The sequence below is a fragment of the Setaria italica genome, chromosome II (assembly GCF_000263155.2).
Source record: "Setaria italica strain Yugu1 chromosome II, Setaria_italica_v2.0, whole genome shotgun sequence".
Taxonomy (NCBI): Eukaryota; Viridiplantae; Streptophyta; class Magnoliopsida; order Poales; family Poaceae; genus Setaria; species Setaria italica.
This window is the reverse complement of record NC_028451.1, coordinates 5,594,913-5,606,351: the sequence shown is the minus strand read 5'-3', so window position 1 is coordinate 5,606,351 and position 11,439 is coordinate 5,594,913.

Here is an 11,439-nt window from a genome sequence, read left to right as displayed (position 1 = left end):
AATCAGAAGGCCGGCAGGCACCGTCAACGGCCCGTCGAACATCACCGTGCCGCCGACTTATCGCTCCGCCGCCGCGTCCCCGCGTCCGAAGCGCTACTCAGAGCACACGCACCGTGGGACGGGACGCCATGGCGGCTAGCCACCTGCAGGAGCGCTTGGCGCCCTGCGGAGCGGAACTGCCTACGCGCGCAACGGGGCAGATTGAGGCTGCCTTGCTAGCTTGGCGCCGGCGCAGGCGACAGCGGTTGGCTCGCCGGCAGCCACCGTCAGGTTCGCCCGCCCATCGACTATTACCGCGCTACCGGCTTCGATCTCCCTCCACCACGGCGCGTTCCTTGCGGCCGCGCGCGCACACCCGAGCACACACGCAGTCCAGCGGAACGCCATGGCGGCCGGCCACCTCCGGGCAGCGCGCCAGCGCAGTACTGCCGGGCGACGTTGCCGGTGCGCAATGGGGCTGGGCTGATAGAGGCCGCGGTGTCCTCCTCTTCGTGATGGGCCTCGAACGACTTTCTCGAAATTGCACCAGTCCAGCCCAGGCGTCAGACCCTGTGTAAGTAGAACTGTAGGAGTAACAACGAAGAAAGTACTTTCAAGCTGTGTTCACTTTCTTCCTTTGTCGTTTTTTGAAACATTTCTTTCTTTGTCGTTGTCAGCTATCACACCATTCTACATTTTTGAGTGCACCTCTTCCAATTTTCTCCACAAAGGGGAGACTCTCATCGTTGACTTATGTAAACCTTCTTAACTAACTTCCAGCACACCCCTCACTATAAGACTTGTCTACCTCGTTTCCCACCTCAAAAGTCTTGGACATCACTATCATCTCCTAATGTTCTCATCTATATTGGCTTCGTTCTACTAGAAATTGGCCAAGATTTTTCCAAGTTCCTTGTCCCATTGCAGCGTAGATGCACTAGTAGAGAATTGGCTTTCCATGCGCCCCCTTTTGTCCCGGTTTAAAGTTGGTCCGGGACAAAAGGTTCACCAACCGGGACTAAAACTCGGTCATTGCTGGGGGGCTCACCAACCGGGACCTTTTATCCCGGTTGCAAAGAGTAGTGGGAAAAAAAGACTCTGAGAGGCCTTTTATCCCGGTTTGAAACACCAACCGGGATAAAAGACCCCCATTTTATCCCGGTTGGGTCAAGAGTCTTTTATCCCGGTTTGTAATACCAACCGGGATAAAAGGGGGTCATTTATCCCGGTTGGTGTTTCAAACCGGGATAAAAGGGTCCCCAACGAGGTGACTCTTTATTAAATCCTCGAACCCTTTTATCCCGGTTTGTAATACCAACCGGGATAAAAGGGGGTCTTTTCTCCTGGTTGGTGTTTCCAACTGGGATAAAAGGGTCCCCCACGAGTTAATACAAAAGGATACCATCCCCTACATACTCAGATGTGGTGTGTAGGTGGGATGGCAAGGAAGCTACGCGCGAGGCTGGAGGTTGTGGGTTCGAATCCCACGAACCGCACACGCGCATATTTTGCGTGAAAAATCGCGTGTGGGGGCCTCCTAGGAGCTCGGGATTTTTTTTTGCAGCGCTAGCCATGGTGACCCGTTTTACAAAAGGGGAGTCTTTTATCCCGGGTTATCCCGGATGGATTTTCGGGATATTTGCACCCTACCAACCGGGACTAAAGCCCAATTCTCTACTAGTGATGAGATATTTTCAAGCTGTGTTTCACTTTCTTTCCTGTCGTTGCTAGCACTCAATGGTTTCGCTCAGATCCACTATGTTGCAAGCAGCATGATCGGCATGAGTTTCAAAGTATTAGCAGCCAAGACATGGCAGGACTATCAGATGTTTCTCTAGAACCAGTAATTTCGGTGAATTTGCAAGGCTTTCGAGAAATTTCCATTGGCCAAACATTTTTCCATTGCAGAGACCAACTGCTTCGCATCCCTCACCATCAGACCCATCCATGTTAATGACTATCTCAATGTCTTGGGCCACATTCTCGTTCAATTTTATAACATCCATAATATCTCTATACACAGGTTATTAGCTATCCACAGTTTTCACCGTATTCGATCAAGGGTGCATTCTTACAACCGCTAATCTTTGCTCATGATCCAAACTCCATCTTCTCATTCATACTGTTATAGGTTACTACTTTTTCTGAGCAGTGAAGAGGATGCTACAGATGCTTGAATCCTAATTGCGGAGAATGCCAGTCCGTGAACCAACTTCATCGAGAAAATGGGACACACGAAAAATGATAGTGAGTCAGTACAAAATATCAGTCAGACTAGCGTGCTATGAAAATACATTTATGAAAACTCGTATATTGGACTGATTTCACTAGAAATTGCTAGTGACAAGTGACCAACACTTTTTCGCTTAAGGCCTTCATTAAGGGCCCATCACTCACCATCAGACCCACTGCTCCACCACTCATTTAGGCAAAAGTTAAAATCAGAAACAATCCTACCTTGTCAACATTTTTCCATTGTAGAGACCAACTGCTCCACCACTCACCATCAGACCCATCTATATTAATAGCCCATCAACCTCTTTTTGCTTTCAACGTCTTTGCCTCTTGGGCCACATTCTCGTTCAGTTTTAACACCCATAATAGTATCTCTCTACACACAGGTTAGCTGTCCACATTTTCACCCAATCCGGTTGACAGTATGTTCATACAACCGCTAAGCTAAATCTTTGCTCACGATCCAAAGTTCATCATCTAATCTCTCATGCATACTGTTATATCTTACTTTTTCTGAGCAGGGGAACGATGCTTGAACTCTAATGGCAGAATTAGTCAGTGCTGCAATTGTCCAGGAGACAGTTGGTCAATTCCTGTCTGGTCTGGTTCAAAAATATGAGGAGAAAGAGGAATCAAATGAGAAAAGAAACTTGGAGAGGCTAGAGATGGCACACATCAGGCTGGAGGCTGCTCTTGAGACATCTAATAATTGGCAGATCACTGGTGTATCCTTATTGCGTTGGCGTAGGAAGCTGAAGCGTGCTGCTCAAGAGTGTGATGACAAACTGCACAAATGCAAGTAGAGAATCCTAGAAAACGAACAAATGGAATGGGAGGTAAAGAATTCCTCCCTCCCTAACCGTATTGTGCATGCTACCAAGTCATTTACTCTCTCCATATTTAAACGCAATGACAATGACTTGAGAAGATCCATTGCTCAAAGGTTTGAGTGGTATGCAGATCGTGCTAGTGAGTTTCTGAGATTCATAGAGCTTGGTGGCACACCACACCATCACATGCCTTTTGAATCTCTAGTCAAAAACCTTTTTGCAGGCAAGGAACTACATCATAAAATTGTTCGGGGAAATGAGTATCCTTTGTTTCAATTATGGTTGACTCCCATCCATAATCCAGTGCATGGAATAGATGTTAGCCTAACATTTATCTAGTATGATGGTACACCAGAGGGCAATATCTGCATTAGTTTGGCCGTACAGCTCTCGGAGAGTATAGACATAGTTGGGATTGCAGTTAAGTGCCTCGAGTTATTTGCCCCTCATTTCAAGTGTAGATTTGAAAATATTAGAAATGAACTTACTTAACTGCCTAATGAAGACTTCTCATGGGGGCCCTCTTTTTATTCGGACCATAAAGAACATCGGGACAAATTCAATAGCTTGTTATCTTAGTTGGCTCGGCCAAACCCATTTTGTTGCAAGGAGCATGGACGGCATGAGGTTCGACGTTTTAGCAACATGGACATGGCAGGATGAGCAGATGGTTTGCTAGAACCAGTAATTCAATTTAATTTGCATTGCCACGTCTCACTACCTATGTACAGAAAACAGAAGACCTCACTATCTGAAGATCTAATTTCTCTGCAAGATTATCCATATCTGAAAGCTGGGATCTTCTTCTTGCCCCATGGCTCTTTAGAGGACATGCTGCCAGCGAATAGGAGTTCTGAGTTAGCGGCGATAGTCCGCAAGGAGCAACATTTCTTGCATACAGATATTACCCTGGAACAGCTGGAAGAGATTATGCTGCCAAAGGCAATAGATTACTTGCGTCAGAATGCCGAAGCAATGGTTTACCAAATGCTTTGGAAGTCTAAACATGGCTTTGCACTTATTCAGGTTGAGAAGCCATGAGAAGACGGAGCACTTCTGGGGGAGCTAGGAAAAGAAAGTTGTTTCAAGGAGATGATGAGGAGCTCATTAGGCGTCGGATACATCTCTGTCACTGGTTTGACTCATGGTTTGCACATGTGCCTGTATGATGTTTGGTTCTCACCAGTTGAGTATACACTGGGAATTACTCAATTACATGGGAGATCAGAATGCAGTGCATTTGTAAGTGTAGACTTATAAGTGTAGGATCATCACTTGTTCTTATTTCCCATGTGTCTTTCGAGTGTGTAGCTATTTTCGTTAAGAACTTTTCAGTAATTGGGTCATTTTGCATCCTTGTGAGCTGAAGTTGCAGTCTGAATATGTTTCAGTCCCGGAACATGTTCTCGGACTCCTTTTTGTGTATTGGATGGATACACACGGTTTCCTGTCAGGGGATTTCCCTTTGGTAAAAACTGAAAAAGAAAAAGAAAATTGCAGTTGCCATTCAAGAAATGTTTCGGTTGCTTGACCAAAGTCAGTCAAAGAATCGATTGCTAGGACAGCGTTGACCACGCACAAACAACTTGACATGCCTCGATGAATGGACTCATGCTATCCCTAGCACACTTCTTCAAGGCTGGGAAATGGGATGCATAGATGAAATACTGGAGACTAGGAGAAAGGCAGGCTGTCGCCGATGAGGGTGTCTGGTGAGGGGTGGGTGTGGTCGAGTTCCTTCCTTGTACGATGATGCATAGATGGGGAGATTTTCAGATCTTTATATTTGTTTCATTCTCCGGTCCTCATCAGCAATCAAACCACTCTTCGTATGATGGCAGCGGCGGTCAGTTCCAGCCACCTGCTTCTAGTGGACAGCAGGCTGGCCAGCCATGCCTCTCCAGTCCGTGGTTGTGCTTCAGTCCCGGGACTGGACCCTATGGCGCAAAGCAACAGGCCAACGACTATGGATCTAGTGGTGGGGCCGGCTAGCGCGCCTCTGCCCCCGACTCCTAGGCCCGCCGCCCCAGGCACACATGGCTTACACTCCTCTCCAGGCGCTTGTCTAGGCGCCCCCGGTGGCTGCGATGTGGGATCAGGCTAGTTTGGTTGCTGCCCTCAACCAGATGGCCCTACAAAACAGCGGTTGGGTGGTTGACTCCGGTACCACCAGCCACATGGCATCGTCTGATGGTATACTCCACTCTCGCCTACTTCCCTCTCATTCTTTCACAACCGTAGGCAACAGTCAGACTCTCCCTATCATGTGCCATGGCAACTCCACCCTATCCACCCCCACGTCACAATTCCACCTACGCAATCACTAGTAGAGAACTCGCCTTTAGTCCTGGTTGGTAGGGTGCATATCTCCCGAAAATTCATCCGGGATAAATCAATCGAGACAAGAGGGGTGGTCTTTAGTCCCGGGTCCTTCAACTGGGAGTAAAGTCACCCTTTAGTCGGGACTAAAGGGCCTGCCACGCCAGGCGCGGGATAGGCCCTTTACTCCCAGTTGGTAAAAGCATGGCGCCTGAATTTTTCATGCATCACGTAGTACCGGGACTAAAGGGGGGCCTTTAATCCCGGTTGCAAATACCAACCGGGAGTAAATCTCCCCTCCATTCTTGCCTACCGTGGCGCACCCCCTTTTCTCCCGGGCCTACTTTAAACCGGGACAAAAGGGGGCGCATCGAAAGTCAGTTCTCTACTAGTGAATGTTCTCATTGCTCCTTCTTTAGTCCGTAACCTGATTTCTGTTTATCAGCATACTTGGGACAATAACTACACTATAGAATTTGACGCTCTTGGTTTTTCTATCAAGGACATCTAGACAAGACACATGATTCTTCGATGCAATAATGCTAGTGACCTTTACACCATCCCACCCATCGCCAGCCCAGCAGCTCCCTATGCTGGCGTTGCCACCTACTCCAGCTTGTGGCATCTTCATCTTGGTCATCCGAGTTCCACCGCCATCGACACTCTTAGACTTAATTCCTCCATAGATTTTAATAAAGGGACTCACACTTTATGTCATTCATGTCAGTTGGGCAAACATGTGAAGTTAGCTTTTTCTAGTCCCCATTCTCGCAGCACTACTCCTTTTCAGATTATTCATTGTGATGTCTGGACGTCTCATGTTGCTAGCGTTTCTAGTTTTGCTACTATCTAGTCGTTCTAGATGATTACTCTCATTTTTGCTACACTTTCCCCTAGTCCACAAGTCTGACGTGTCCACACACGTTGTTAATTTCTATGCATATACCACTCCACAGTTTGGTCTGCCTGTCCAGAGTCTTCAAGCTAATAATGGCACCAAGTTCGTCAACAGGACTCTCATGTCCTTCTTGGCTTCACGGGGCATTCCATATACATCTCCACAGAATGGGAAAGCTGAACGTGTCCTTTGCACTCTTAATAACGTGACTCGCACCCTGCTAATTCACTCTTCTATGGATGCCTCATACTGGGCTGAGGCGCTCGCCACCACCACCTATCTTCTGAACAGGCTCCCCTACTCCACCGTCCAGAATGATATTCCCTACCACCTCCTATATTCCTAGCCTCCCGAGTACTCTCACTTGCGTGTATTCGGTTGTCTTCGCTATCCTAACCTTTCAGCCACGGCACACCATAAACTTGCTCCTCACTCCACAGCCTGTATCTTCCTTGGTTATCCCTCCTCTCACAAGGGGTACCGCTACCTTGACTTGTCCACCCGTCGAGTCATTATTTCTCACCATGTTGTCTTCAACAAGTCTATTTTTCCCTTCTCCTCCCACCCCATCCCCTGTCATAGCTCGACTTCCTCTTGTTGAGTCCCTCAGGTGCTCCTGCTCCCACCTCAATCGCTCCGTCCTCGGATGTTGAGCAGCCACGGCCCTCACCGGTTGTTTTGCATGAGATCACTGGTGGTGACCCTGCCATACAGGTACGTGGACCGGCCATGTACTATGCTCCTTCGGCGAGCGGGATGCTGCCCTCCTCCTCGCACGCTGGATCCACCAGCAGGTCTGCAGGCGTGACCCCCTCCTGCGCCGCTCCTGCTCCTTCCACTACACCTGGCGATGCCTTGCGCCTCTGGCGTCCCCATTTCCCACTACGCACATGGCCTCGGTGCCCACCCCGACGCTTCCTGCGTCCCTGGCGCCTGCGGCATTGGTGCCCGCCCTGGAGGGGCTACCCCTTGTGCCTGCCTTGGTGCCACCTTCTGCTCCACCACGCCCTGTCACTCGGTCTGTGAGTAGGGCCATCCAGTGGGTGCACTATAGGGGCTTGATGGCCACGACTCCTTCTTCCTTCTCCGCTTCCGACGAACTACCGTAGTGCTTTGCCTGATGCCAACTAGCACGCTGCCATGGTCAACGAGTTCCAGACCCTCCTCGACAACGACAGCTGGCGTCTCGTCCCGCAGCCGCCCAGCACCAATGTCGTGATGGGCAGGTGGATTTTCCAGCATAAGTTCCACACCGATGGGTCCCTCACCTAGCACAAGGTGCGCTAGGTGGTTTGTGGCTTCTCCCAGCGCCATGGCATTGACTATGATGAGACCTTCAGCCCGGTTGTCAAACCAGTGACCATACGGACCGTCCTCAGCATCGCCACTTCTCGTGCCTGGCTGATTCATCAGTTGGACATGAAGACCGTGTTTCTTCATGGATACCTCGTAGAGACTATCTACTGCCAGCAGCCTCCAGGCTTCGTCGACCCCGCCGCCCCAGACCACGGCTGTCTCCTGCAGAAGTCCTTATATGGCTTGAAGCAGGCCCCGAGGGCTTGGTACCAGCAGTTCACCTCCTTTCTTCGACAGCTTGGCTTCGTCGCCTCCACCTCCGACACCTCCCTATTTATTTACAAAGAGGGGTCAAGCATCGCCTACTTGCTGCTCTACGTCGACGACATCATTCTCACTGCCTCGTCCTCGATTCTCCTCCAGCACATCATGGGGTGTCTCCACTCTGAGTTCGCCATGACGGACCTTGGCGATCTTCACCACTTCCTCGGCATCTCCGTCACGCATTCCTCCCAGGGCTTGTTCCTGTCCCAGTGATAGTACGCCCTGGACCTTCTTCAGCGTGCTGGTATGACTGAGTGTCACTCTACAGTGACTTCCGTTGACACTCATGCCAAGCTCTCGGCACACAATGGTGCCAAGCTCAAGGACGACTCCGAGTATAGGAGTCTTGTTAGGGCTCTTCAGTACCTCACTCTAACTCGCCCTAATCTGGTGTATGCAGTTCAGCAGGCGTGCCTCTTCATGCATGACCTGTGCGAGCCCCACCTTGCCCTGATCAAACGTATCCTACGCTATGTGAAGGGCACGCTCTTGTCTAGGCTTCACATCGGCACCGGCTCTGTTTAGTCTCTGACTGCCTAATCCGACGCCGACTAGGCTGGCTACTCGGACTCTCAATACTCCACCTCCGGCTTCTGTGTCTACCTTGGTGACAATCTGGTGTCTTGGTCCTCCAAGCGCCAGACCATGGTGTCTTGTTCCAGTGCTGAGGTGGAGTGCAGGGTTGTGGCCCATGCTGTGGCGGAGTGTTGCTGGCTTCGTCAACTTCTTTAGGAGCTTCATGTCCCGCTTGCTTCAGCCATTGTTGTCCATTGTGACAACGTGAGTGCTGTCTACATGACAGCCAACCCGGTGCATCTTCGGCGCACGAAGCACATTGAGATTGACATCCACTTTGTCTGTGAGAAGGTGGCATTGGGTGAGGTCTGGGTCCTCCATGTGCCATCCTCTCACCAGTTCGTAGACATCATGACGAAGGGCCTCCTGACTCCTTTGTTCACTGAGATTAGGTCCAATCTTTGCATCCGTGATCCTCCCGCTATGACTGCGGGTGGGTATTAGGAAGTATATATGTGCATTAGGAAGTATTTACACTTGATTATATTCCTTGTACTCCAAGTCATATTGGCTACATAATAGAGGTCACCCCCCTCATTAGGATGTGTGGTGTTTCCCCATCTACTTCTCTACAGTGTGGAGGCGATGCTGGAATTTTGCTATGTAGACCGGAAGACACCAATGAGAAGTTTTTCTCTCATGCTGATGCTACGATTGTCAGGGAGCATGGGCATTGTCGGAACTGCTATAAGATGCTTGCAGTCATTCACGTCTTCGATGAAGGATGTGGCTGAAGCAGTTGTGAGAGAACTCACCCAACTGCCTCTGCAAGACATTTCCCACTCACACACTGCTTCATGTTTCACCATAAAAAATTTGTGTTCCTATGACACCCACTTTTGGTGCCCAGATCCACTATGTTGCAAGCCAAACGGGTGTGCTACTTGCTGTATTCCATCAGAATTATCATGCAAATTCCCGAACGCTATGTTTCAGCCTTTGAGTGCAGCAGCCTGCATAACATAGCTGCTGCAACTGCAAGAAACCTCGTGGGTCACTGGCCGCCTCTGAAGCTGGGAGTGGGCTTCGTGCCTCACTTGTTCCAAGAGTGCATGCAAGGGAGAACTTCAGTTGAGATAATCGGACGGAAGGCAGAACATATAAATGATAGCCTACAACAAATGGACGAGATAGTACAATCAAAGGCAATCAAACATTACATTTGCCAACCTGATCTGAAGGATTATAGAATGGCGTGGTATCCAGGACACGGCGTTGCCTACTTCATCGTGCAAAAATCAGGCACTAAAATAGCAAGGGCGCACAAAGTTGATTGTGGTTTTGAGACTTGGGGATCTTCAAAGAGAAGGTGGTCGAAGTGAGAGGCATGAAAGTGCAGGAACTCATGCTTAGCCTATGTATAAGATGGTGTTTAGGTTCAATCATGTACCGAGTAAGTAGCATTTTCCTCTTTGATATGTAACTTCATTAACTACCACTTAAACAAATCTTCTTTTTTGTGTTTGGTATCAGGGGTTTTGGTCATGTAACAACTGTAATTTTATTTTCTCATTTATAATGAAGCTGAATTTTGACGCATGTTGTTGACGTCCAAAAGTGGCAGCAAGCTGATCAGGTTGAGATAGGCTAGTCAGACTGGTTCCTCCAGGTGGTCCGACCGGTCAGGGTCTCTGTAGCCGATCCGGCACATGCCCGCCTATCTGACCGGTGGCCCTGACTAGTCAAACTGGTCACCCCGAGTCCAAGATGAATTTAGGAGTCCTGGTTGAATTGGAGTTGAAGTGGGACTTCCTTGCGGGAAAAGACCTCCCACCCTATAAATATAAAGGGCCCTGGCCGATTGAGGGCTATCACTAAATCGACAAACAAATCTTTTACATTTTTATCTCCAAACCCTAGCTTTTCCAACCCCTTTGCTTTCCTCCTGTGTCCCGGCGGTGTTTGAGTATGTTCTGAGTGGCCTGACCGATCTCAGAGCAACCCTAGGCACACCATCTCCAACGGGGTCCCTCCCGAGGTGGTGAACGTAGGCTTTCGCGGTGCCCTTGCGAGGACTGGTCTGACCGGACCCCCTGACCGGTCTGACCGGCCAGGCGCAGAAGCCTCGACGAGGTGATCTTCTAATTTGCGCGTGAGCTAGCGCATTCGTGTGTTGGCTAGAAAATGGCGTCAACACATTTTGGCGACTCCACTGGGGAAAAAGATCTGGTTTTACAACCGTTCTGAAAAACCCTAGCAAGATGGGATCTACTACAAAAATCGACAAGGACAATATCATCATGGCTTCTGTGGAGGATCTCAGTGAGAAGGAGGAGCACTCCAGGAGTGTGTGAAGAACTACTATTTATTGGGTGTCAAGAAAGATCGCAACGGCAAGGTGACGAGAGTACAAGACTTTGAGATACCCACGATCAAGATGAAGGACCACATGATCAAGTACACAACGTAAGTGGTTTTCTCCCCGATCAGTCTGTCTTGAATGAAGAGTTTCATAAAAGCCTCAATCACCAAAATAAGATTACTACTTCTTTAATGGAGCAAGTAAGTCAACTTGTAGAGGGTAAATCTGTTGAATCTAATAAAGACAATTTTTCTCAAGTTGATTCGTGTGGAGTTGTGCATGCAAGTCCATCATGAAACCCAGGGGCTACTCTTGAAAACCCTAAGTATGGCATGCCGTTGAACTTCTATGCAGGACAAATGCCCCCTCGGGTCCAACCGCCAAAGCCAAACATGGCTGAAGCGGTCATATCGGTCCAGGTAGGCGGTCTGACCAGTCAGGCTTCCCAGGCTGGCTAGTTAGCAATTGTCCCTGAATCACCCGTGCCACTCGCTGTTGTGCCTAGTTCGGTTGCTCCTAACTGTACAGGTGAGCTTGGGATGAATACACCATCAATCAGCACAATAGCGTACATGTCGCCCCTGATCCCTAATGCCACTGTTGCATCTAGGGGTATTTCAAACAACATGTTTTTTTGATTTGCACCGTATTCAGAATGGCAATCCACCCCACACGAGTGT